Source organism: Triticum aestivum, chromosome 6B (assembly GCF_018294505.1).
Source record: "Triticum aestivum cultivar Chinese Spring chromosome 6B, IWGSC CS RefSeq v2.1, whole genome shotgun sequence".
In the NCBI taxonomy this organism is placed as follows: Eukaryota; Viridiplantae; Streptophyta; class Magnoliopsida; order Poales; family Poaceae; genus Triticum; species Triticum aestivum.
Genome location: NC_057810.1, coordinates 342,089,515 through 342,113,502, shown reverse-complemented (window position 1 = coordinate 342,113,502; position 23,988 = coordinate 342,089,515). Strand labels below are relative to the sequence as shown.

The following is a 23,988-nucleotide window of genomic DNA, read 5'->3' as shown; positions in this document are numbered from 1 at the left end:
TAGGGGAGATAGGATCGAGAGTCTAGAGAGATCCACCCAAGTATAACACCGCTCTAGCTCAAGAACCCCCCTCGCGAGGCTGTTCTTCCTCTGTACTGTTCATCTTCAGCCGCACAGGCAATCCACCACAATACAAACTAGAGTAGGGTATTACACCACTACGGTGGCCCGAACTAGTATAAACCTTGTGTCCCTCGAGTTGTTCATCATGTAGCTTAGATTCAGGGCGAGGCGTTGGGACGTGGATCGGTAGGGGGAAGATCTTTGCGTGCACCCCAGAGTTCGAACCTTAAGGATTTAGCCGGAACCCGATATCCGACATTTGGTGCGCCGGGTATGGGTGCGCCGGAATCTTTCTTCCGCTGTACCGTGTTCTATCATTCGTCGCATCCATGGCAGACGCTCGCCGAGCTCGCGCCGAGCGTCGGGCTGCTCTCGCCGCCTGCGTCTCCCAGACGGCTCCCGTTGGTGGGCCTCCTTGTCGTTCTCCATCTCCTGCTGCCAACGCCGCCACCGGCCCGGCGGGGGACGAGCAGCAGGCATCGTCGCTGCATCCCTCGGTGCGGCGGGAAGGCCGCACCGCCACTCCGTTGCTAACTCTAGCTTGTTCATCGTCTCACGCTCGTCGCGCCCAAACGGACGTGCATGCCGCTTTGCTCTTGGCACGTGAGCTCCTGCACTACTTCCCCGTCGACGACCTCTATGAGGAGTGGGTCGCTCGCATCACCGAGCTCGTCTGCGCCGTCCCTATCGCTGCCTCGCCCTCCGTCCTACGTGGGTGATGCAGCTGAGGAGACGCCTCCGCCACCTCCTCCCCAAGAAGGCGCGGCCCTAGGACGAGACACACCGCGTCCAGCGCCCGCGTGACAAGAAAGGAGCTGCCAAGAGATCCCTCGTCCCCAATAAGGCGCTCGTGTGCTACCCGCTCCAGCGCATCAAGACCGCATCCTTGCGCCAGCACGTCAAGACCCTGCGCTGGCCCCGGCGGCGGCACGTGGGAATCTCCAAGAACAAGCCCCGCGTCCGCAAAGGGCTCTGGTGGCCACTGCAGGCTGCCGCGCCTTCACCACCGAGCTACGGAGTGTCGCCTAGCCGAGAAAGTTCAAGCTGGATCTGCCTCCTCGCTACGACGGCACTGCCGACCCCGCGGAGTTCCTGTAGCTCTACGAGTTGGGCATCGAGGCGGCCAACAGAGACGAAAAGGTCATGGCAAATTGGTTTCCCATGGTGCTCAAGGATGGTGCCCGCACCTGGCTCCTGAACCTGACTCCCGGCACGATCTCCTCTTGGGACGAGATGCGCACCCGCTTCATCAACAACTTCGAGGGCACTCGCGACCGTCCTCTGGTCATGCGTGACCTGCACCGCATCAAGCAACAACCTGGAGAGACCTTGCAGAAGTACATCCAGTGCTTCAACAGCGCTCGCCTCAAGATTCCCAAGGTGACTGAGGAGGCCATCATCTCAGCGTTCTCTGACGGCGTCCGCGACGTCAAGATGAAGGAGGAGCTTGCTATCCACGAGGATCTGTGTGTTGGGGAACGTAGCAGAAATTCAAAATTTTCCTACGTGTCACCAAGATCTATCTATGGAGAAACTAGCAACGAGGGAAGGAGAGTGCATCTACATACCCTTGTAGATCGTTAAGCGGAAGCGTTCAAGTGAACGGGGTTGATGTAGTCGTACTCGTCGTGATTCAAATCACCGATGATCAAGTGCCGAATGCATGGCACCTCCGCGTTCAACACACATACAGCCCGGTGACGTCTCCCAAGCCTTGATCCAGCAAGGAGAGAGGGAGAGGTTGAGGAAGACTCCATCCAGCAGCAGCACAACAGCGTGGTGGTGGTGGAGGAGCGTGGCAATCCTACAGGGCTTCGCCAAGCACCGCGGGAGAGGAGGAGTACTTGTGAGAGGGGGAGGGCTGCACCAGAACTTCGTCTATAGCTCCCATGCGCCTCCCCACTATATATAGGGGTGGAGGGGCTGGTTTCTTGCCCTCCAAGTCCATTGGGGCGTTGGCCAAGGTGGGAGGAAAGAAATCTCATTATTTCCTTCCCCACCGATTGTTATCCCCCCTTTTTAGGGATCTTGATCTTATCCCTTCGGGATATGATCTTATTCCTTCTAAGGGGGATCTTGGTGCGCCTTGACCAGGGGTGTGGGGCCTTGCCCCCACTACCCACGTCCATGTGGGTCCCCCCATGCAGGTGGGCCCCACTGCAGAACCTTCTAGAACCTTCCCGGTACAATACCGAAAAATCCCGAACATTTTCCGGTGGCCAAAATAGGACTTCCCATATATAAATCTTTACCTCCGGACCATTCCGGAACTCCTCGTGACGTCCGGGATCTCATCCGGGACTCCGAACAACATTCGGTAACCACATACAAACTTCCTTTATAACCCTAGCGTCATCGAACCTTAAGTGTGTAGACCCTACGGGTTCGGGAGACATGTAGACATGACCGAGACGTTCTCCGGTCAATAACCAACAGCGAGATCTGGATACCCATGATGGCTCCCACATGTTCCACGATGATCTCATCGGATGAACCACGATGTCAAGGACTTAATCAATCCCGTATTCAATTCCCTTTGTCTATCGGTATGTTACTTGCCCGAGATTCGATCGTCGATATCCAATACCTTGTTCAATCTCATTACCGGCAAGTCACTTTACTCGTTCCGTAACACATCATCCCATGATCAACTCCTTGGTCACATTGCGCATATGATGATGTCCTACCGAGTGGGCCCAGAGATACCTCTCCATTTACACGGAGTGACAAATCCCAGTCTCGATCCGCATAAAACAATAGATACTTTCGGAGATACCTGTAGTGCACCTTTATAGTCACCCAGTTACGTTGTGACGTTTGATACACCCAAAGCACTCCTACGGTATCCAGGAGTTACACGCTCTCATGGTCAAAGGAAGAGATACTTGACATTGGCAAAGCTCTAGCAAATGAACTACACGATCTTTTGTGCTAGTCTTAGGATTGGGTCTTGTCCATCACATCATTCTCCTAATGATGTGATCCCGTTATCAACGACATCCAATGTCCATAGCCAGGAAACCATGACTATCTGTTGATCACAACGAGCTAGTCAACTAGAGGCTCACTAGGGACATATTGTGGTCTATGTATTCACACGTGTATTACGATTTCCGGATAATACAGTTATAGCATGAATAAAAGACAATTATCATGAACAAGGAAATATAATAATAATACTTTTATTATTGCCTCTAGGGCATATTTCCAACAGTCTCCCACTTGCACTAGAGTCAATAATCTAGTTCACATCGCCATGTGATTAACACTCACAGGTCACATCGCCATGTGACTAATACCCAAGAGTTTACTAGAGTCAGTAGTCTAGCTCACATCACTATGTGATTAACACTCAATGAGTTTTATGTTTGATCATGTTGCTTGTGAGAGAGGTTTTAGTCAACGGGTCTGAACCTTTCAGATCCGTGTGTGCTTTACAAATCTCTATGTCATCTCCTAGATGCAGCTACCACGCTCTATTTGGAGCTATTCCAAACAACTGTTCTACTTGGAGCTATTCTAAATTATTGCTCCATTATATGTATCCGGTCTCTCTACTCAGAGCTATCCGGATAGGTGTCAAGCTTGCATCGTCGTAACCTTTACGACGAACTCTTTTACCACCTCCATAATCGAGAAAATTCCTTAGTCCACTAGTTACTAAGGATAACTTTGACCGCTGTCCTGTGAGCCATTCTTGGATCACTCTTGTACCCCTTGACTGACTCATGGCAAGGCACACTTCAGGTGCGGTACACAGCATAGCATACTGAAGAGCCTACGTCTTAAGCATAGGGGACGACCTTCGTCCTTTCTCTCTATTCTGCCGTGGTCGAGCTTTAAGTCTTAACTTCGTACCTTACAACTCAGGCAAGAACTCCTTCTTTGACTGGTCCATCTTGAACACCTTCAAGATCATGTCAAGGTATGTGCTCATTTGAAAGTATTATTAAGCATTTTGATCTATCCTTATAGATCTTGATGCTCAATGTTCAAGTAGCTTAATCCAGGCTTTCCATTGAAAAACACTTTCAAAATAACCCTATATGCTTTCCAGAAATTCTACGTCATTTCTGATCAACAATATGTCAACAACATATACTCATCAGAAATTCTATAGTGCTCCCACTCACTTCTTTGGAAATACAAGTTTCTCATAAACTTTGTACAAACCCAAAATTTTTTGATCATCATCAAAGCATACATTCCAACTCCGAGATGCTCACTCCAGTCCTTAGAAGGATTGCTGGAGCTTTGCATACTTATTAGCATCTTTCGGGATTGACAAAACCTTCCGGTTGTATCACATACAACCTTTCCTCATTAAAATCGTCGAGGAAACAATGTTTTGACATCCTATCTGCAAGATTTCATAAATAATGCAGTAATCGCTAATATAATTCCAACAGACTCTTAGCATCGCTACGAGTGAGAAAATCTCATCGTAGTCAACTCCTTGAACTTGTCGGAAAACATCTTAACGACAAGTCGAGCTTTCTTAATGGTGACATTTACCATCATTGTCCGTCTTCCTTTTGAAATCCATCTGTACTCATTAGCCTTACGACCATCGAGCCGTTCTGCCAAAGTCTACACTTTGTTTTCATACATGGATCCTCTCTCGGATTTTATGGCCTCAAGCCATTTATCGGAATCCGGGCCCACCATCGCTTCTCCATAGCTCGTAGGTTCATTGTTGTCTAGCAACATGACCTTCAAGACAGGATTACGTACCACTCTGAAGTAGTACGCATCCTTGTCATCCTACGAGGTTTGGGAGTGACTTGATCCGAAGTTTCATGATCAATATCATAAGCTTCCACTTCAATTGGTGTAGGTGCCACAGGAACAACTCCCTGTGCCCTGTCACACACTAGTTGAAGAGACGGTTCAATAACCTCATCAAGTCTCCACCATCCTCCCACTCAATTCTTTCGAGAGAAACTTTTCCTCGAGAAAGGACCCGATTCTAGAAACAATCCATATTGCTTTCGGATCTGAATTAGGAGGTATACCCAACTGTTTTGGGTTTCCTATGAAGATGCATTTTATCCGCTTTGGGTTCGAGCTTATCAACCTGAAACTTTTTCATATAAGCGTCGCAGCCCCAAACTTTTAAGAAACGACAACTTAGGTTTCTCTAAACCATAATTCATACGGTGTCATCTCATCGGAATTACGTGGTGCCCTATTTAAAGTGAATGTGGTTGTCTCTAATGCCTAACCCATGAACGATAGTGGTAATTCGATAAGAGACATCATGGTACGCACCATATCCAATAGGGTGCAACTATGATGTTCGGACACACCATCACATTATGGTGTTCCAGGCGGTATTAATTGCGAAACAATTTCCACAATGTCTTAATTGTGTGCCAAAACTCGTAACTCAGATATTCATCTCTATGATCATATCATAGACATTTTATCCTCTTGTCACAATGATCTGCTACTTCACTCTGAAATTACTTGAACCATTCAATAATTCAGACTTGTGTTTCATCAAGTAAATATACTCAACATTTACTCGAATCATCTGTGAAGTAAGAACATAATGATATTCACTGCATGCCTCAGCACTCATTCGACTGCACACATCAAAATGTGTTACTTCCAACAAGTTGCTATCTTGTTCCATCTTACTGAAAATGAGGCTTTTCAGTCATCTTGCCCATGTGGTATGATTTGCATATCTCAAGTGATTCAAAATCAAGTGAGTCCGAACGATCCATTTGCATGGAGTTTCTTCATGCATATACACCAATAGACATGGTTCGCATGTCTCAAACTTTTCAAAAACGAGTGAGTCCAAAGATCCATCAACATGGAGCTTCTTCATGCGTTTTATACCATTATGACTTACATGGCAGTGCCACAAGTAAGTGGTACTATCATTACTATCTTATATCTTTTGGCATGAAAATGTGTATCACTACGACCGAGATTCAATAAACCATTCCTTTAGGTGCAAGACCATTGAAGGTATTATTCAAAAATAGAGTAACCATTATTCTCCTTAAATGAATAACCGTATTGCGATAGACATAATCCAATCATGTCTATGCTCAACGCAAACACCAATCTCGGTGGTAGAGGGAGCGTGCGATGCTTGATCATATCAACCTTGGAAACACTTCCAACATATATCGTCAGCTCACCTTTAGCTAGTCTCCGTTTATTCCGTAGCTTTTATTTCGAGTTACTAACACTTAGCAACCGAACCGGTATCCAATACCCTGGTGCTACTAGGAGTACTAGTAAAGTACACATTAACATAATGTATATCCAATATACTTCTATCGACCTTGCCAGCCTTCTCATCTACCAAGTATCTAGGGTAATGCTGCTCCAGTGGTTGTTCCCCTTATTACAGAAGCACTTAGTCTCGGGTTTGGGTTCAACCTTGGGTTTCTTCACTAGAGCAGCAGCTGAATTGCCGTTTCATGAAGTATCCCTTTGTTCCCTTGCCCTTCTTGAAACTAGTGGTTTCACCAACCATCAACAATTGATGCTCCTTCTTGATTTCTACTTTCGCGGTGTCAAACATCATGAATATTTCAAGGATCATCATATCTATCCCTGATATGTTATAGTTAATCACGAAGCTCTAGCAGCTTGGTGGCAATGACTTTGGGGAAACATCACTATCTCATCTGGAGGATCAACTCCCACTCGATTCAAGTGATTGTTGTGCTCAGACAATCTGAGCACAAGCTCAACGATTGAGCTTTTCTCCCTTAGTTTGCAGGCTAAGAAAATCGTCGGAGGTCTTATACCTCTTGACGTGGGCACGAGCCTGAAATCCCAATTTCAGCCCTCGAAACATCTCATATGTTCCGCGACGTTTCGAAAACGTCTTTGGTGCCTCTACTTAAACCATTTAATTGAACTATCACGTAGTTATCAAAACGTGTATGTCCGATGTTCGCAACATCGACAAACGACGTTGGGGTTCAGCACACTGAGCGGTGCATTAAGGACATAAGCTTTCTACTGATCGCATAATCGCTACTATCAACTTTCAACTATATTTTCTCTAGGAACATATCTAAACAGTGGAACTAAAGCGCGAGCTTACGACATAATTTGCAAAAGGTCTTTTGACTATGTTCAGGATAATTAAGTTCATCTTATGAACTCCCACTCAGATAGACATCCCTCTGGTCATCTAAGTGATTACATGATCCGAGTCAACTAGGCCGTGTCCGATCATCACGTGAGACGGACTAGTCATCATCGGTGAACATCTTCATGTTGATCGTATCTACTATACGACTCATGCTCGACCTTTCGGTCTCCGTGTTCCGAGGCCATGTCTGCACATGCTAGGCTCGTCAAGTTAACCCTAAGTGTTTTCGCTGTGTAAAACTGTCTTACACCCGTTGTATGTGAACGTAAGAATCCATCACACCCGATCATCACGTGGTGCTTAGAAGCGACGAACTGTAGCAACGGTGCACAGTTAGGGGAGAACACTTCTTGAAATTTTGTAAGGGATCATCTTATTTACTACCGTCGTCCTAAGCAAACAAGATGCATAAACATGATAAACATCACATGCAATCAAATAGTGACATGATATGGCCAATATCATTTTGCTCCTTTTGATCTTCATCTTCGGGGCTCCATGATCATCATCGTCACCGGCACGACACCATGATCTCCATCATCATGATCTCCATCATCGTGTCTTCATGAAGTTGTCACGCCAACGACTACTTCTACTTCTATGACTAACGCGTTTAGCAATAAAGTAAAGTAGTTTACATGGCGTTCTTCAATGACACGCAGGTCATACAATAAATAAAGACAACTCCTATGGCTCCTGCCGGTTGTCATACTCATCGACATGCAAGTCGTGAATCCTATTACAAGAACATGATCAATCTCATACATCACATATCATTCATCACATTCTTCTTGGCCATATCACATCACATAGCATACCCTGCAAAAACAAGTTAGACGTCCTCTAATTGTTGTTGCATGTTTTACGTGGCTGCTATGGGTTTCTAGCAAGAACGTTTCTTACCTACGCAAGACCACAACGTGATATGCCAATTGCTATTTACCCTTCATAAGGACCCTTTTCATCGAATCCGTTCCGACTAAAGTGGGAGAGACTGGCACCCGCTAGCCACCTTATGCACCAAGTGCATGTCAATCGGTGGAACCTGTCTCACGTAAGAGTATGTTTAAGGTCGGTCCGGGCCGCTTCATCCCACAATACCGTCGAAACAAGATTGGACTAGTAATGGTAAGCATATTGAACAACATCAACACCCACAACTACTTTGTGTTCTACTCGTGCAAAGAATCTACGCAATAGACCTAGCTCATGATGCCACTGTTGGGGAACGTAGCAGAAATTCAAAATTTTCCTACGTGTCACCAAGATCTATCTATGGAGAGACCAGCAACGAGGGAAGGAGAGTGCATCTACATACCCTTGTAGATCGTTAAGCGGAAGCGTTCAAGTGAACGGGGTTGATGGAGTCGTACTCGTCGTGATTCAAATCACCGATGATCAAGTGCCGAATGCACGGCACCTCCGCGTTCAACACACATACAGCCCGGTGACGTCTCCCAAGCCTTGATCCAGCAAGGAGAGAGGGAGAGGTTGAGGAAGACTCCATCCAGCAGCAGCACAACGGCGTGGTGGTGGTGGAGGAGCGTGGCAATCCTGCAGGGCTTCGCCAAGCACCGCGGGAGAGGAGGAGTACTTGTGAGAGGGGGAGGGCTGCACCAGAACTTCGTCTATAGCTCCCATGCGCCTCCCCACTATATATAGGGGTGGAGGGGCTGGTTTCTTGCCCTCCAAGTCCATTGGGGCGTTGGCCAAGGTGGGAGGAAAGAAATCTCATTATTTCCTTCCCCACCGATTGTTATCCCCCCTTTTTAGGGATCTTGATCTTATCCCTTCGGGATATGATCTTATTCCTTCTAAGGGGGGATCTTGGTGCGCCTTGACCAGGGGTGTGGGGCCTTGCCCCCACTACCCACGTCCATGTGGGTCCCCCCATGCAGGTGGGCCCCACTCCGGAACCTTCTAGAACCTTCCCGGTACAATACCGAAAAATCCCGAACATTTTCCGGTGGCCAAAATAGGACTTCCCATATATAAATCTTTACCTCCGGACCATTCCGGAACTCCTCGTGACGTCCGGGATCTCATCCGGGACTCCGAACAACATTCGGTAACCACATACAAACTTCCTTTATAACCCTAGCGTCATCGAACCTTAAGTGTGTAGACCCTATGGGTTCGGGAGACATGTAGACATGACCGAGACGTTCTCCGGTCAATAACCAACAGCGGGATCTGGATACCCATGATGGCTCCCACATGTTCCACGATGATCTCATCGGATGAACCACGATGTCAAGGACTTAATCAATCCCGTATTCAATTCCCTTTGTCTATCGGTATGTTACTTGCCCGAGATTCGATCGTCGGTATCCAATACCTTGTTCAATCTCGTTACCGGCAAGTCACTTTACTCGTTCCGTAACACATCATCCCGTGATCAACTCCTTGGTCACATTGCGCATATGATGATGTCCTACCGAGTGGGCCCAGAGATACCTCTCCGTTTACACGGAGTGACAAATCCCAGTCTCGATCCGCATAAAACAATAGATACTTTTCGGAGATACCTGTAGTGCACCTTTATAGTCACCCAGTTACGTTGTGACGTTTGATACACCCAAAGCACTCCTACGGTATCCAGGAGTTACACGCTCTCATGGTCAAAGGAAGAGATACTTGACATTGGCAAAGCTCTAGCAAATGAACTACACGATCTTTTGTGCTAGTCTTAGGATTGGGTCTTGTCCATCACATCATTCTCCTAATGATGTGATCCTGTTATCAACGACATCCAATGTCCATAGCCAGGAAACCATGACTATCTGTTGATCACAACGAGCTAGTCAACTAGAGGCTCACTAGGGACATATTGTGGTCTATGTATTCACACGTGTATTACGATTTCCGGATAATACAGTTATAGCATGAATAAAAGACAATTATCATGAACAAGGAAATATAATAATAATACTTTTATTATTGCCTCTAGGGCATATTTCCAACACTGTGCACATCTCTGGAGCTTTTCAACCTGGCGACCAAGTGCGCAAGGGCGGAGGAGGGGCGCCTCTCCCTTCTCCAGCTTCCAGTTGCGGACCCTGAAGAGTAGAAAGCCAAGGCCAAGGACGTGAAGCGCAAAGGAGCAGCTGTGCTCGCAGCAAAACCAGACACGAAGCGCGGGAAGGACCAGCCAGAGTCGTCCAAGGGCAGCCGATACTGCGCCTACCATGACCTCCACACCCACAACACCAACGAATGCCAGGAGCTCAGGGCCGTTCAAGAAGGACGCTTGTTCAACGCCCCGAGCACAACGATCGGGGCTACGGCCGAGGAGGAGGAAGAGGTGGAGGACGATGGGACGACCAAGGCCCTCGCTAGGAGTGGCGTGACCGACCTCGCGAGGACCGGTGGTAGGACCAGCCTCGCGAGGGGGATGGAGGGATCAGCCTTGCGAGGATCGTCCGTATGGCAACGCAGGCCTTCCTCCTCTGCCACCACCGCTAAGAAGGAATGATGACCACCACCAGGACGAGGGGGCTGGGGGCTTCCAGGAGCCACGTGCTATCACTTGCATCTTCGACGGTGCCCAGGTCCCAGCCTCTCAGCGCATCTTCAAGCAGTTTGCTCGCGAGGTGAATTCAGTCCTCCCCAAGCTCGAGGCCACGTGCCCTCTCAGGTGGTCCACGTGCGCTATCACGTTCAGCTTAGCGGATCAACTCAAGTGTGTGGCTACAGCTAGCGTCCTCCCAATGCTTTGATCCCCAGTCATCAGTAATGTGCAAGTTACCAGGACCCTTGATATGTCCATTTTGCATCATGCTTTTATATCAATATTTATTGCATTATGGGTTGTTATTACACATTATATCTCAATACTTATGGCTATCCTCTCTTATTTTACAAGGTTTACAATGAAGAGGGGGAATGCCGGCAGCTGGAATTTTGGCTGGAAAAGGAGCGAACATTGGAAACCTATTCTGCACTGCTCCAAAAATCCTGAAACTCCATGAAACCTGTTTTTGGAATTAATAAGAATTATTGAGCGGAAGAAATACACCAAGGGGTCCACACCCTATCCAAGAAGGTGGGGGCGCACCCACCCCTACTGGGCGTGCTCCCCTGTCTCCTGGGCCCCCTGGTGGCCCCCTGGTGTCCATCTTCTGCTATATGAGGTCTTTTGCCCTGGAAAAAATTGTGGGCAAGCTTACGGGACGAAACTCCGCCGTCACGAGGCGGAACCTTGGCGGAACCAATCTAGGGCTCTGGCGGAGCTGTTCTGCCGGCGACACTTCCCTCCGGGAGGGGGAAATCATCACCAATGTCATCACCAACGATCCTCTCATCGGGAGGGGGTCAATCTCCATCAACATCTTCACCAGCACCATCTCTTCTCAAAACCCTAGTTCATCTCTTGTATCCAATCTTGTATCAAAACCAGAAATTGGTACCTGTGGGTTGCTAGTAGTGTTGATTACTCCTTGTAGTTGATGGTAATTGGTTTACTTGGTGGAAGATCATATGTTCAGATCCTTAATGCATATTATTACTCCTCTGATTATGAACATGAATATGCTTTGTGAGTTGTCACGTTTGTTCCTGAGGACATGGGTGAAGTCTTGCTATTAGTAGTCATGTGAATTTGGTATTCGTTCGATGTTTTGATGAGATGTATGTTGTCTTTTCCTCTAGTGGTGTTATGTGAACGTCGACTACATGACACTTCACCATTATTTGGGCCTAGAGGAAGGCATTGGGAAGTAATAAGTAGATGATGGGTTGCTAGAGTGACAGAAGCTTAAACCCTAGTTTATGCGTTGCTTCATTAGGGTCTGATTTGGACCCATATGTTTAATGTTGTGGTTAGGTTTACCTTAATACTTCTTTTGTAGTTGCGGAGGCTTGCAATAAGGGTTAATCATAAGTGGTATGCTTGTCCAAGTAAGGGCAGTACCCAAGCGCCGGTCCACCCACATGTCAAATTATCAAAGTACCGAACGCGAATCATATGAACGTGATGAAAACTAGCTTGGCGATAATTCCCATGTGTCCTCGGGAGCTCCTTTCTCATTATTAGAAATTGTCCAGGCTTATCCTTTGCTACATAAAGATTGGGACACCTTGCTGCACTTTATTTAATTTATTTACTTGTTACTCGTTACAATTTATCTTATCACAAAACTATCTATTACCTACAGTTTCAGTGCTTCCAGATAAAACCTTGCTGAAAACCTCTTATCATTTTGTTCTGCTCCTCGTTGGGTTCGACACTCTTACTTATCGAAAGGACTATGATAGATCCCCTACACTTCTGGGTCATCAAGACTCTTTTCTGGCACCATTGCCGGGGAGTGTAGCGCTTTTGGTGAGTGGAACTTGGTAAGGAAACATTTACATAGTGTGCTGAAATTTTCTGTTACTTGTCACCATGGAAACTAATCCTTTGAGGGGCTTGTTCGGGGTATCTTCACCCCGACCAGAAGAGCAAAGAGTTCCTCCCCAACCTACTGAACTTTTTGAAAATATTTACTTTGAGATTCCTTCGGGTATGATAGAGAAACTACTAGCTAATCCATTTGCAGGAGATGGAACATTGCATCCCGATTTACACCTTATCTTTGTGGATGACGTTTGTGGATTATTTAAGCTTGCAGGTATTCCCGATGATGTTGTCAAAAGGAAGGTCTTCCCTTTATCTTTGAAGGGAGATGCATTGACATGGTATAGGCTATGGTGATGATACGAGATCTTGGATTATAAACGATTGAAGTTGGAATTTCACCAGAAGTTCTACCCTATGCATCTTGTTCATCGTGATCGTAATTACATATATAATTTCTGGCCTCGCGAAGGAGAAAGCATCGCTCAAGCTTGGGGGAGGCTTAAATCAATGTTATATTCATGCCCCAATCATGAGATTTCCCGGGAAATGATTATTCAAAAATTTTATGCTCGGCTTTCTCTCAATGATCGCAACCTGCTCGATGCTTCCTGTGCTGGTTCTTATATGCTGAAGACTATTGATTTTAAATGGGACTTATTGGAAAGAATTAAAGGCAACTCTGAAGATTGGGGTTCCGACGATGGTAAGGAGTCAGGTATGACGCCTAAGTTCGATTGTGTTAAATCTTTTATGGACACCGATGCTTTCCGTGGATTTAGCACTAAATATGGACTTGACTCTGAGATAGTAGCTTCTTTCTGTGAATCTTTTGCTACTCACGTTGATCTCCCTAAAGAGAAGTGGTTTAAATATAATCCTCGTGTTGAAGTGAAAGTAGTTGCACCTATTACAGTTGAAGAAAAGACTATCACCTATAGTGATCCTATTGTTCCTACCTATGTTGAGAAACCTCCTTTTCCTGTTAGGATAAAGGATCATGCTAAAACTTCGACTGTTGTTCGTAAGAGTAATACTAGGACTTATACACCTCCTGAGCAAATCAATGTTGAACCTAGTATTGCTATAGTTAAAGATCTCTTGGATGATGATTTAGATGGGCGTGCTATTTATTTCTATGATGAAACTGGTAATATTGCTAGACCAGATACTAAGATACATAGACCTGTCTTAGGCATGCCTGTTATTTTTGTTAAAATAGGAGATCATTGTTATCATGGCCTATGTGATATGGGTGCTAGTGCTAGTGCAATACCTTATACCTTATATAAAGAAATTATGCACGATATTGCACCCATTGAATTAGAAGACATTGATGTTACTATAAAGCTTGCTAATAGGGATACCATTAAACCAGCTGGGATTGTTAGAGATGATGAAGTTTTGTGTGGGAAGGTTAAATATCCTGCTAATTTTCTTGTTCTTCGTTCCCCACAAGATTATTTTTGTCCCATTATTTTTGGTAGACCCTTCTTGAATACATCTAGTGCTAGGATTGATTGTGAAAAAGACACTCTCACTGTTGGCTTAGATGGTATGTCTCATGAGTTTAATTTTGCTAAGTTTCATAGACAACCTTGTGACAGGGAACCACCTAGTAAGGATGAGATTATTGGTCTTGCTTCCATTGTTGTGCCTCCTACTGATCCGTTAGAACAATATTTGCTAGATCATGAAAATGATATGTTTATGAAGGAAAGAAGGGAAATAGATGAAGTGTTCCTTAAACAGGAACATGTGCTGAAACATAACCTTCCCGTTGAAATCCTTGGGGATCCCCCTCCACCCAAGGGTGATCCCGTGTTTGAACTCAAACCATTACCTGATAATCTTAAGTATGCTTATCTTGATGAAAAGAAAATATATCATGTTATTATTAGTGCTAACCTTTCAGAGCAAGAAGAAGAAAGATTATTGAAAACTCTGAAGAAGCACCGAGCTGCTATTGGATATACTCTGGATGATCTTAAGGGCATTAGTCCCACGTTATGCCAACACAAAATTTCAGTGGAGAAAGTTGCCAAACCAGTTAGAGATACTCAACGACGACTGAATCCCAAGATGAAAGAAGTGGTAAGAAAGGAGATACTAAAGCTGCTTGAGGCAGGTATAATTTATCCCGTTGCTGATAGTGATTGGGTAAGCCCTGTCCATTGTGTTCCTAAAAAGGGAGGTATTACCGTTGTTCCTAATGATAAAGATGAATTGATCCTGCAAAGAGTTATTACAGGTTATAGGATGGTAATTGGTTTCCGTAAATTAAATAAATCTACTAAGAAAGATCATTACCCTTTGCCTTTTATTGATCAAATGCTAAAAAGACTATCCAAACACACTCATTTCTGCTTTCTAGATGGTTATTCTGGTTTCTCTCAGATACCTGTGTCAGCGGGGGATCAATCAAAAACTACTTTTACTTGCCCTTTTGGTACTTTTGCTTATAGACGTATGCCTTTTGGTTTATGTAATGCACCTGGTACCTTTTGAAGATGCATGATGGCTATATTCTCTGATTTTTGTGAAAAGATTTGTGAGGTATTCATGGATGACTTCTCCGTTTATGGATCCTCTTTTGATGATTGTTTGAGCAACCTTGATCGAGTTTTGCAGAGATGCGAAGACACTAGTCTCGTCCTAAATTGGGAAAAGTGTCACTTTATGGTTAATGAAGGCATTGTCTTGGGGCATAAGATCTTCGAGAGAGGTATTGAAGTTGACAAAGCCAAAGTTGATGCTATTGAAAAGATGCCATGTCCCAAGGACATAAAAGGTATAAGAAGTTTCCTTGGTCATGCTGGTTTTTATAGGAGGTTCATCAAGGACTTTTCTAAAATCTCTAGGCCTCTGACTAATTTATTGCAAAAAGATATTCCTTTTGTCTTTGATGATGATTGTGTAGAAGCATTTGAAATACTTAAGAAAACTTTGATCACTGCACCTATTGTTCAGCCACCTGATTGGAATTTACCTTTTGAAATTATGTGTGATGCTAGTGATTATGCTGTAGGTGCTGTTCTAGGGAAAAGAGTCGATAAGAAATTGAATGTTATCCAGTATGCTAGTAAGACTCTTGATACTGCCCGGAGAAATTATGCTACTATTGAAAAAGAGTTCTTAGCAGTTGTGTTTGCATGTGATAAGTTTAGACTTTATATTGTTGATTCCAAAGTTACCATTCACACTGATCATGCTACTATTAAATATCTTATGGAAAAGAAAGATGCTAAGCCTAGACTCATTAGATGGGTTCTCTTGCTCCAAGAATTTGATTTGCATATTATTGATTGAAAGGGAGCTGAGAACCCCGTTGCAGACAACTTGTCTAGGTTAGAGAATGTTCTTGATGACCCACTGCCTATTGATGATAGCTTTCCTGATGAACAATTAGCGGTCGTTAATGCTTCTCGTGCTGCTCCTTGGTATGCTGATTATGCTAATTACATTGTCGCTAAATTTATACCGCCTAGCTTCACATACCAGCAAAAGAATAAGTTCTTTTATGATTTAAGACATTACTTCTAGGATGACCCACACCTTTATAAAGAAGGAGTAAATGGTGTTATTAGACGTTGTGTGCCTGAGCATGAACAGGAACAGATCCTACGCAAGTGTCACTCTGAATCTTATGGAGGACACCACGCTAGAGATAGAACTGCACGCAAGGTACTACAATCTGGTTTTTATTGGCCTACTCTCTTCAAAGATGCTCGTAATTTTGTCTTATCTTGTGATGAATGTCAAAGAATAGGTAATATTAGTAGACGTCAAGAAATGCCTATGAATTACTCTCTTCTTATTGAACTATTTGATGTTTGGGGCTTTGATTATATGGGACCTTTTCCTGCCTCTAATGGTTATACACATATTTTAGTTGCTGTTGATTACGTTACTAAGTTGGTAGAAGCTATTCCAACTAGTAGTGCTGATCATAACACTTCTATTAAAATGCTTAAAGAAGTTATCTTTCCGAGGTTTGGAGTCCCTAGATATCTTATGACTGATGGTGGTTCACATTTTATTCATGGTGCTTTCCGTAAGATGCTTGCTAAGTATGATGTTAATCATAGAATTGCATCTCCTTATCATCCTCAGTCCAGTGGTCAAGTAGAGTTGAGCAATAGAGAGCTCAAATTAATTTTGCAAAAGATTGTGAATAGATCTAGAATGAATTGGTCCAAAAAACTTGATGATGCATTATGGGCCTATAGAACTGCATACAAAAATCCTATGGGTATGTCTCCATATATGATGGTTTATGGAAAAACTTGTCACTTACCTCTTGAACTTGAACATAAAGCATATTGGGCTATTAAAGAGCTCAACTATGACTTCAAACTTGCCGGTGAGAAGAGGTTGTTTGACATTAGCTCACTTGATGAATGGAGAACCCAAGCCTATGAGAATGCCAAGTTATTCAAAGAAAAAGTCAAACGTTAGCATAACAAAAGGATACAAAAGCGTGAGTTTAACGTAGGAGATTATGTGTTATTATTCAACTCTCGTTTAAGATTTTTTGCAGGAAAACTTCTCTCTAAATGGGAAGGTCCTTACGTTATCGAGGAGGTCTATCGTTCTGGCGCCATAAAAATCAACAACTTCGAAGGCACAAGTCCGAGGGTGGTGAACGGTCAAAGAATTAAACGTTATATTTCAGGTAATCCTATCAATGTTGAAACCAATATTATGGAAACCGTAACCCCGGAGGAATACATAAGGGACACTTTCCAGAACGTTCCAGACTCCGAAAAGGAATAGGTATGTGGTACGGTAAGTAAACCGACTCCAAAACAACTCCAAAGGCAATTTTTATCAGTTTTGGAATATTTAAGAATTTTAGGAAGAAAGAAGTAGTCCGAAAGGGACACGAGGCCCCCTCGAGAGTGGAGGGCGCTCCCCTTGTCTCGTGGACACCTCGTGTGCCTCCCGGACTCCGTTTTCTTGCACGTTACATATTATGGTCGGTAAAAATTCATTATATAAACTCCCGAAGGTTTTGACCACCGTATCACAGAAATATCCTCTTTTTTCGTTTCAAGCTGTTTCTGTTTCAGATCTAGAGCATCATGTCGTCTCCAAGCGTTCCCAAGGACAAGTTTTTGAGAGGATTATCAACCCCTATCTCGCAGAGGTGCTGCAACACCCTCAAACCATTGAGATGCGTGAGGGGGTGCTACACATCCGCGATGTGGAGGGACCAAGGCGTACCGGAAGCATGGAGACAAAGCTCGAAGCTGTGGAGCAGCAAGTTTTCAAGTGCCAAGGGATGGTGGAGCGTGGACTCAACGCCAACCAGATGATGATCACGGAGTTCACCAACAACCACAAGCTAGATGCCAAAGTCATTGGGGAAACCATCTTCAAGCTTCAAGAGAAAATCGAGCACCTCCAAGCCCAGATCTATGACCTGCGAAACTAGAACTGTGAGTATGAATATAGATTCAAGAGGATGAGTTTGGCTGCAGATTTAAGGATCCCGAAGACTTGATTATCCTTCTATGATGGTGAGCCTATGCCTTGGAAGACGGACGACAAGCCTTCATCATCAACAACTCCTACTTCACCACCTCCGAGGACATAATCACATGGGTATGGGCACTCCCCTTGGCAACTGCCAAGCTTGGGGGAGGTGCCCCGGTATCGTCTCACCATCACACTCCTATCTTTACCGTTTTATTTAGTTCGATCCTTTAGTAGTATCTTGATCTAGTAGATTGAAGTTTTGATATCAAGTAGTTTTGAGTTTTGCTTTGTGATCTCTCTTTTTGTAATCGAGTCCGTGAGCTATCTATAATAAAGATTAGTGTTGAGTCAAGGGCTTTGCTATGTTGCTGTGATCTTGAGAATGTAGAAAGAATAAAAGAGTTCATATTGATCTTATGGTTAGTGATGACTTCACATATAGCAAGTATGAGGCACAAAAGTTGTTGAGAGTTGATAAACATAGTTTCGGTCATCATTGCAATTAATAGGAAGTGATAAGGAAAGAGAGGTTCACATATAAATATATTATCTTGGACACCTTTTATGATTGGGAGCACTCATTAAGTATGACATGCTAAAAGAATTGACGTTGGACAAGGAAGGCAACGTAATGGTTTATGTTTTCTCACATCTCAGTTAAAGTATATTGTCATTGACCTTCCAAACATGTTGAGCTTGCCTTTCCCCCTCATGCTAGCCAAATTCCTTGCACCAAGTAGAGATACTACTTGTGCTTCCAAATATCCTTAAACCCAGTTTTGCCATGAGAGTCCACCATACCTACCTATGGATTGAGTAAGATCCTTCAAGTAAGTTGTCATGTTGCACGCAATAAAAATTGCTATCTAAATATGTATGACTTATTAGTGCAGAGAAAATAAGCTTTGTACGATCTTGTTGTGGAAGTAATAAAAGTGACGGACTGCATAATAAAGGTCCACATACAAGGGGCAATATAAAGTGATGTTCTCTTGCATTAAGATTTTGTGCATCCAACCCTAAACGCACATGACAACCTCTGCTTCCCTCTGCGAAGGGCCTATCTTTTATTTTATGTTTTTACTTTATGCTTGAGTCAAGGTGATCCTCAAGATCATGATATATATATCCAATTGGATGTAAGTTAGCATGGGTTATTATTGTTGACATCACCTAAAGGTGAATACGTTGGGAGGCAATACTATAAGCCCCTGTCTTTCTCAGTGTCCCACTGAAACTCCATAACCACAAGTATTGCGTGAGTGTTAGCAATTATAGAAGACTACATGATAGTTGAGTATGTGGACTTGCTAAAAAGCTCTATTGATGACTCTTTCTGATGTTATGATAAATTGCAATTGCTTCAATGACTGAGATTATAGTTTGTTAGTTCTCAATGAAGTTTTTGAACCATACTTGGCATTGTGAATTGATTGTTACTTGAGCATAAGAAATCACATGATAAAACCTATTTATGTTGCTGTTATAAGAATGATCATGATGTCCTCATGTCCGTATTTTATTTTTATCCACACCTCTATCTCTAAACATGTGGACATATTTTTCGATTTCGGCTTCCGCTTGAGGACAAGCGAGGTCTAAGCTTGGGGGAGTTGATACGTCCATTTTGCATCATGCTTTTATATCAATATTTATTGCATTATGGGTTGTTATTACACATTATATCTCAATACTTATGGCTATTATCTCTTATTTTACAAGGTTTACAATGAAGAGGGGGAATGCCGGCAGCTAGAATTCTGGCTGGTAAAGGAGCAAACATTGGCAACCTATTCTGCACTGCTCCAAAAATCGTGAAACTCCACGAAACCTGTTTTTGGAATTAATAAGAATTATTGAGCAGAAGAAATACACCAGGGGGCCCACACCCTGTCCAGGAGGGTGGGCGCGCGCCCACCCCTACTGGGCGCGCCCCCTGTCTCCTGGGCCCTCTGGTGGCCCTCGGTGTCCATCTTCTGCTATATGAGGGCTTTTACCCTGGAAAAAATCATGGGCAAGATTACGGGACGAAACTCCGCCGCCACAAGGCGGAACCTTGGCGGAACCAATTAGGGCTCTTGCGGAGCTATTCTGCCGGGGACACTTCCCTCCGGGAGGGGGAAATCATCACCAACGTCATCACCAACGATCCTCTCATCTGGAGGGGGTCAATATCCATCAACATCTTCACCAGCACCATCTCCTCTCAAAACCCTAGTTCATCTCTTGTATCCAATCTTGTATCAAAACCACAAATTGGTACCTGTGGGTTGCTAGTAGTGTTGATTACTCCTTGTAGTTGATGCTAATTGGTTTACTTGGTGGAAGATCATATGTTCAGATCCTTAATGCATATTATTACTCCTCTGATTATGAACATGAATATGCTTTGTGAGTAGTTTCGTTTGTTTGTGAGGACATGGGTGAAGTCTTGCTATTAGTAGTCATGTGAATTTGGTATTCGTTCAATATTTTGATGAGATGTATGTTGTCTTTTCCTCTAGTGGTGTTATGTGAACGTCGACTACATGACACTTCATCATTATTTGGGCCTAGAGGAAGGCATTGGGAAGTAATAACTAGATGATGGGTTGCTAGAGTGACAGAAGCTTAAACCCTAGTTTATGTGTTGCTTCGTTAGGGGCTGATTTGGACCCATATGTTTAATGTTGTGGTTAGGTTTACCTTAATACTTCTTTTGTAGTTGAAGACACTTGCAATAGGGGTTAATCATAAGTGGGATGCTTGTCCAAGTAAGGGCAGTACCCAAGCACCGGTCCACCCACATATCAAATTATCAAAGTACCGAACGCGAATCATATGAGCGTGATGAAAACTAGCTTGACGATAATTCCCATGTGTCCTCGGGAGCTCCTTTCTCATTATTAGAAATTGTTCAGGATTATCCTTTGCTACATAAAGGACTGGGCCACCTTGCTGCACTTTATTTACTTTATTTACTTGTTACTCGTTACAATTTATATTATCATAAAACTATCTATTACCTACAATTTCAGTGCTTGCAGAGAAAACCTTACTGAAAACCGCTTATCATTTCCTTCTGCTCCTCGTTGGGTTCGACACTCTTACTTATCTAAAGGACTACGATAGATCCCCTACACTTGTGGCTCATCAACCCTCATCGATGGCGGCGCAGGACTCAACGTTCTGTCCGTCAACACGTTCAACAATCTCCAAGTGCCATATGATCAGCTTCAGCCAACCAAGCCTTTCTCAGGAGTCACTGACGGCTCCACCACTCCGATAGGGCAGGTTCGCCTCCCTGTCACCTTCAGACAGCACAAGAACTACCGTACCGAGCTCATCGACTTCGACGTTGCCCACATTCGCCTGCCATACAATGCCATCCTCGGGTATCCAGCCCTGGCCAAGTTCACGGCGGTGACTCACCATGGTTACAATGTCCTCAAGATGCCGGGAAGTGGCGGAATCATCACAGTCCCATGCAAGGAGAAGGATGCGGTGTGCTCCCTCGAGCGTGCCTTCCAAGCTGCATCAGTCGAGGACCTAGACAGCAAGAGTGAGAACCCTCCCGAGGCTGTTCCCAAGAAGAAGAAGACATCACCTAGCTCAAGGTCTCATCCATTGCATAGGAAGGCGCGCCCGGCGCCCTTCTCGGGCAAGGCTCGGGGGCTCTCTCCTTGAGGGCCTCAGGCTTTGCCAAGATCACGAGGGAGGCGCTCGGGCACCACTTGGAGGCGTGCTTCGCGGCACGTTTCCCTCAGGAAGGCATGGGGCAAGGAGGGCCCAACCCTCAGGCGTTCATCACAAAGGTCACTCAGGAGCTGCAGGAATCAAGAGTCATCCGCGGCAATCGCCGCCTACCCGGCATAGCCCCCCATCCACGCGAGGATGGCAGGCTGTGCGTCTGCATCGACTACCCAGGGCTCAACCGAGTCGCGTCCCAGGAGCGTTTCTGGCCTTCACGCGTGGGACGCTGCGAAGGTCCGCCAGATAGCTACGTTTGCATGCCTTTTGGCCTGCCGAACGCGGCTGCTACTCACCAGTGTGTTATGTGGAGCATTCTATAAGCTCAAGAGGCCAGGCACCACACGGTCCTGGCAGAGATGGAGATGGTCCTGGAGGAGCCGCCTGGACCCCCGGAGCCTCCCGAGGCTCAGGGCTCTGGTGGCTCGTGAGGATCGGCCCCTTTACCGCGCATCGTCAGCTACTTCAACACCCGCTCTACAATGGTATCAGGTGACATCTTTCGAGTTTCGTTTCAGCTGGGAGCGCCCTCAGGGCTGCATTATTCCCAGGTCGCGTGGGTCCATCCCTGCGGCATGTATCCCTTTTGCTTATGTCTTTTACTTCACCTTGCTGGGGGCGCCCCTCGGGCTGCACCATCCCCAAGCCGCTCGGGCCTGACCCAGTGGCATGTATCCTTCTTGCAGTTACCTGAGTCAATTTGCCATTCATGCTGAACCTGCCTATGATTATCATCTCCCGCCTATCGCGGCCCCTCTTTCTCCCTCATGCAAATCACTTGCACGTTAAAAGGGGGGCGCTTGAGCATCGCGACTCAAGGGCTCTTACTAGCTCTCCAGCCCTCACCCCCTGGCCTTGTCCACGGCATCGTGACCTGGCATACCAGCGACGACTGAGCTTGCTTGAGGGCCGGGACCTGAGGACGTAGAGCATTTGCATCTAACCACCTTGCAGGAACACTCAGCCGCCCAAGGCTCAAGATCAGGTGCAACCCGCCTTGAGGTAGGGCCTCGTGAGTCCCGCACTGGCTCACGGGTGTCCAGATACACCTCGTCTAGCCCTACCGTGCCAGCCACGTGTCAGGGCGGGGCTGTACAGGCCCCGGGGGCTCCTCTCAGAGGGGCCCCCTCCCACGTACCAGTGGAAGCACCATACTCCGCGCTGGCTGACGACACTGCCGAGGAGCGGCTATGCCCATACACATACAAAAGCGCTATGCTCCGCGCTGGTGATAAACAACTGAGGGCAGTCCACGGCTGTATCAACCTCAGGGAGCTCAGAGCTCAGTGTCTGGTCTCATCGCAATGCTTCCCCTCGGGAGCGCCACACGAGGGGGGGCTGGACACGGGGGCTGCGCCCCGGGTCACGCCCGAGCGCACGCCCCAGCCAGGTCCCTCGGACCTGGTCGTCGCGTGCCCCTCCCCGAGCGGAGCCAAGGTATGAAGACCGTTTGAGCGTCAAGGGGGACTCCTGAGAATCGCGACTCAGGAGCCTAACTGGTCACGTAGCCCCTCACTCCTTAGTTCCAAAAGGCTAACGGCGGTTGAGGTATGTGCGGGGCCGGGCCCTGCCGACATAGAACGACAAATCTACTCCTACACCCCCTCCCTATTTGCTGTTTGCGCGTCAAGGGGGACTCCTGAGCATCGCGACTCAGGAGCCTAACTTGCCATGTAGCCCCTCACTCCTTGGTCCTATCCTGGTGATCCGGTCGGGGCCAACAGCGGCTGAGGTATGCGCGGGGCCGGGCCCTGCCGACGTAGAACACAAAGCAAATAAGAAGGAAACCACAAAATCTCGCAAATTCAGAAGCAAATATTACAAACCATAAATTTCCCTCACGATACCAGACACAAATTTAAACACCTCCATGAGGCACGGTGCATGTTGCAGGAGTAGAAACAAGTAAGAGGCTGCGAAGAGATCACCCTTGAGCAGCGCCATCACTCGTGGCGGAGTCACGCTTGTCAGCTCCACCTCCCGAGGCCGCGGAACCAGCAGCACCTACCTTGGACACAGTGGCGAAGGCACGGAACTTCACCAGCAGGGCTTCCCGCTCGGCCCTTCACGGCCTCAGCAGCAGCGGCGGAGCGCTCGGCGTCCACAGGCTCCAGCAGATCGTCAAGGTTGGCCTCGGGGTTGCGAAGGTAGACGTGGCTGAGGATCCGTGTCAGCGCTGCGGAGGAAAGGACACGAGCTTCAACCTCAGCCATGGGGCCGATGCCAGTCACGACCTCCTCAAACGTTT

The 23,988-nt window shown here is 45.9% G+C and overlaps 1 pseudogene; it reads left to right on the top strand.

Annotated features, from left to right (window-relative positions):
• Nucleotides 1-15,770: 15,770 nt before the first annotated feature.
• Nucleotides 15,771-23,988, top strand: part of LOC123137109 (uncharacterized) — a 274,654-nt pseudogene continuing 266,436 nt past the window's right edge.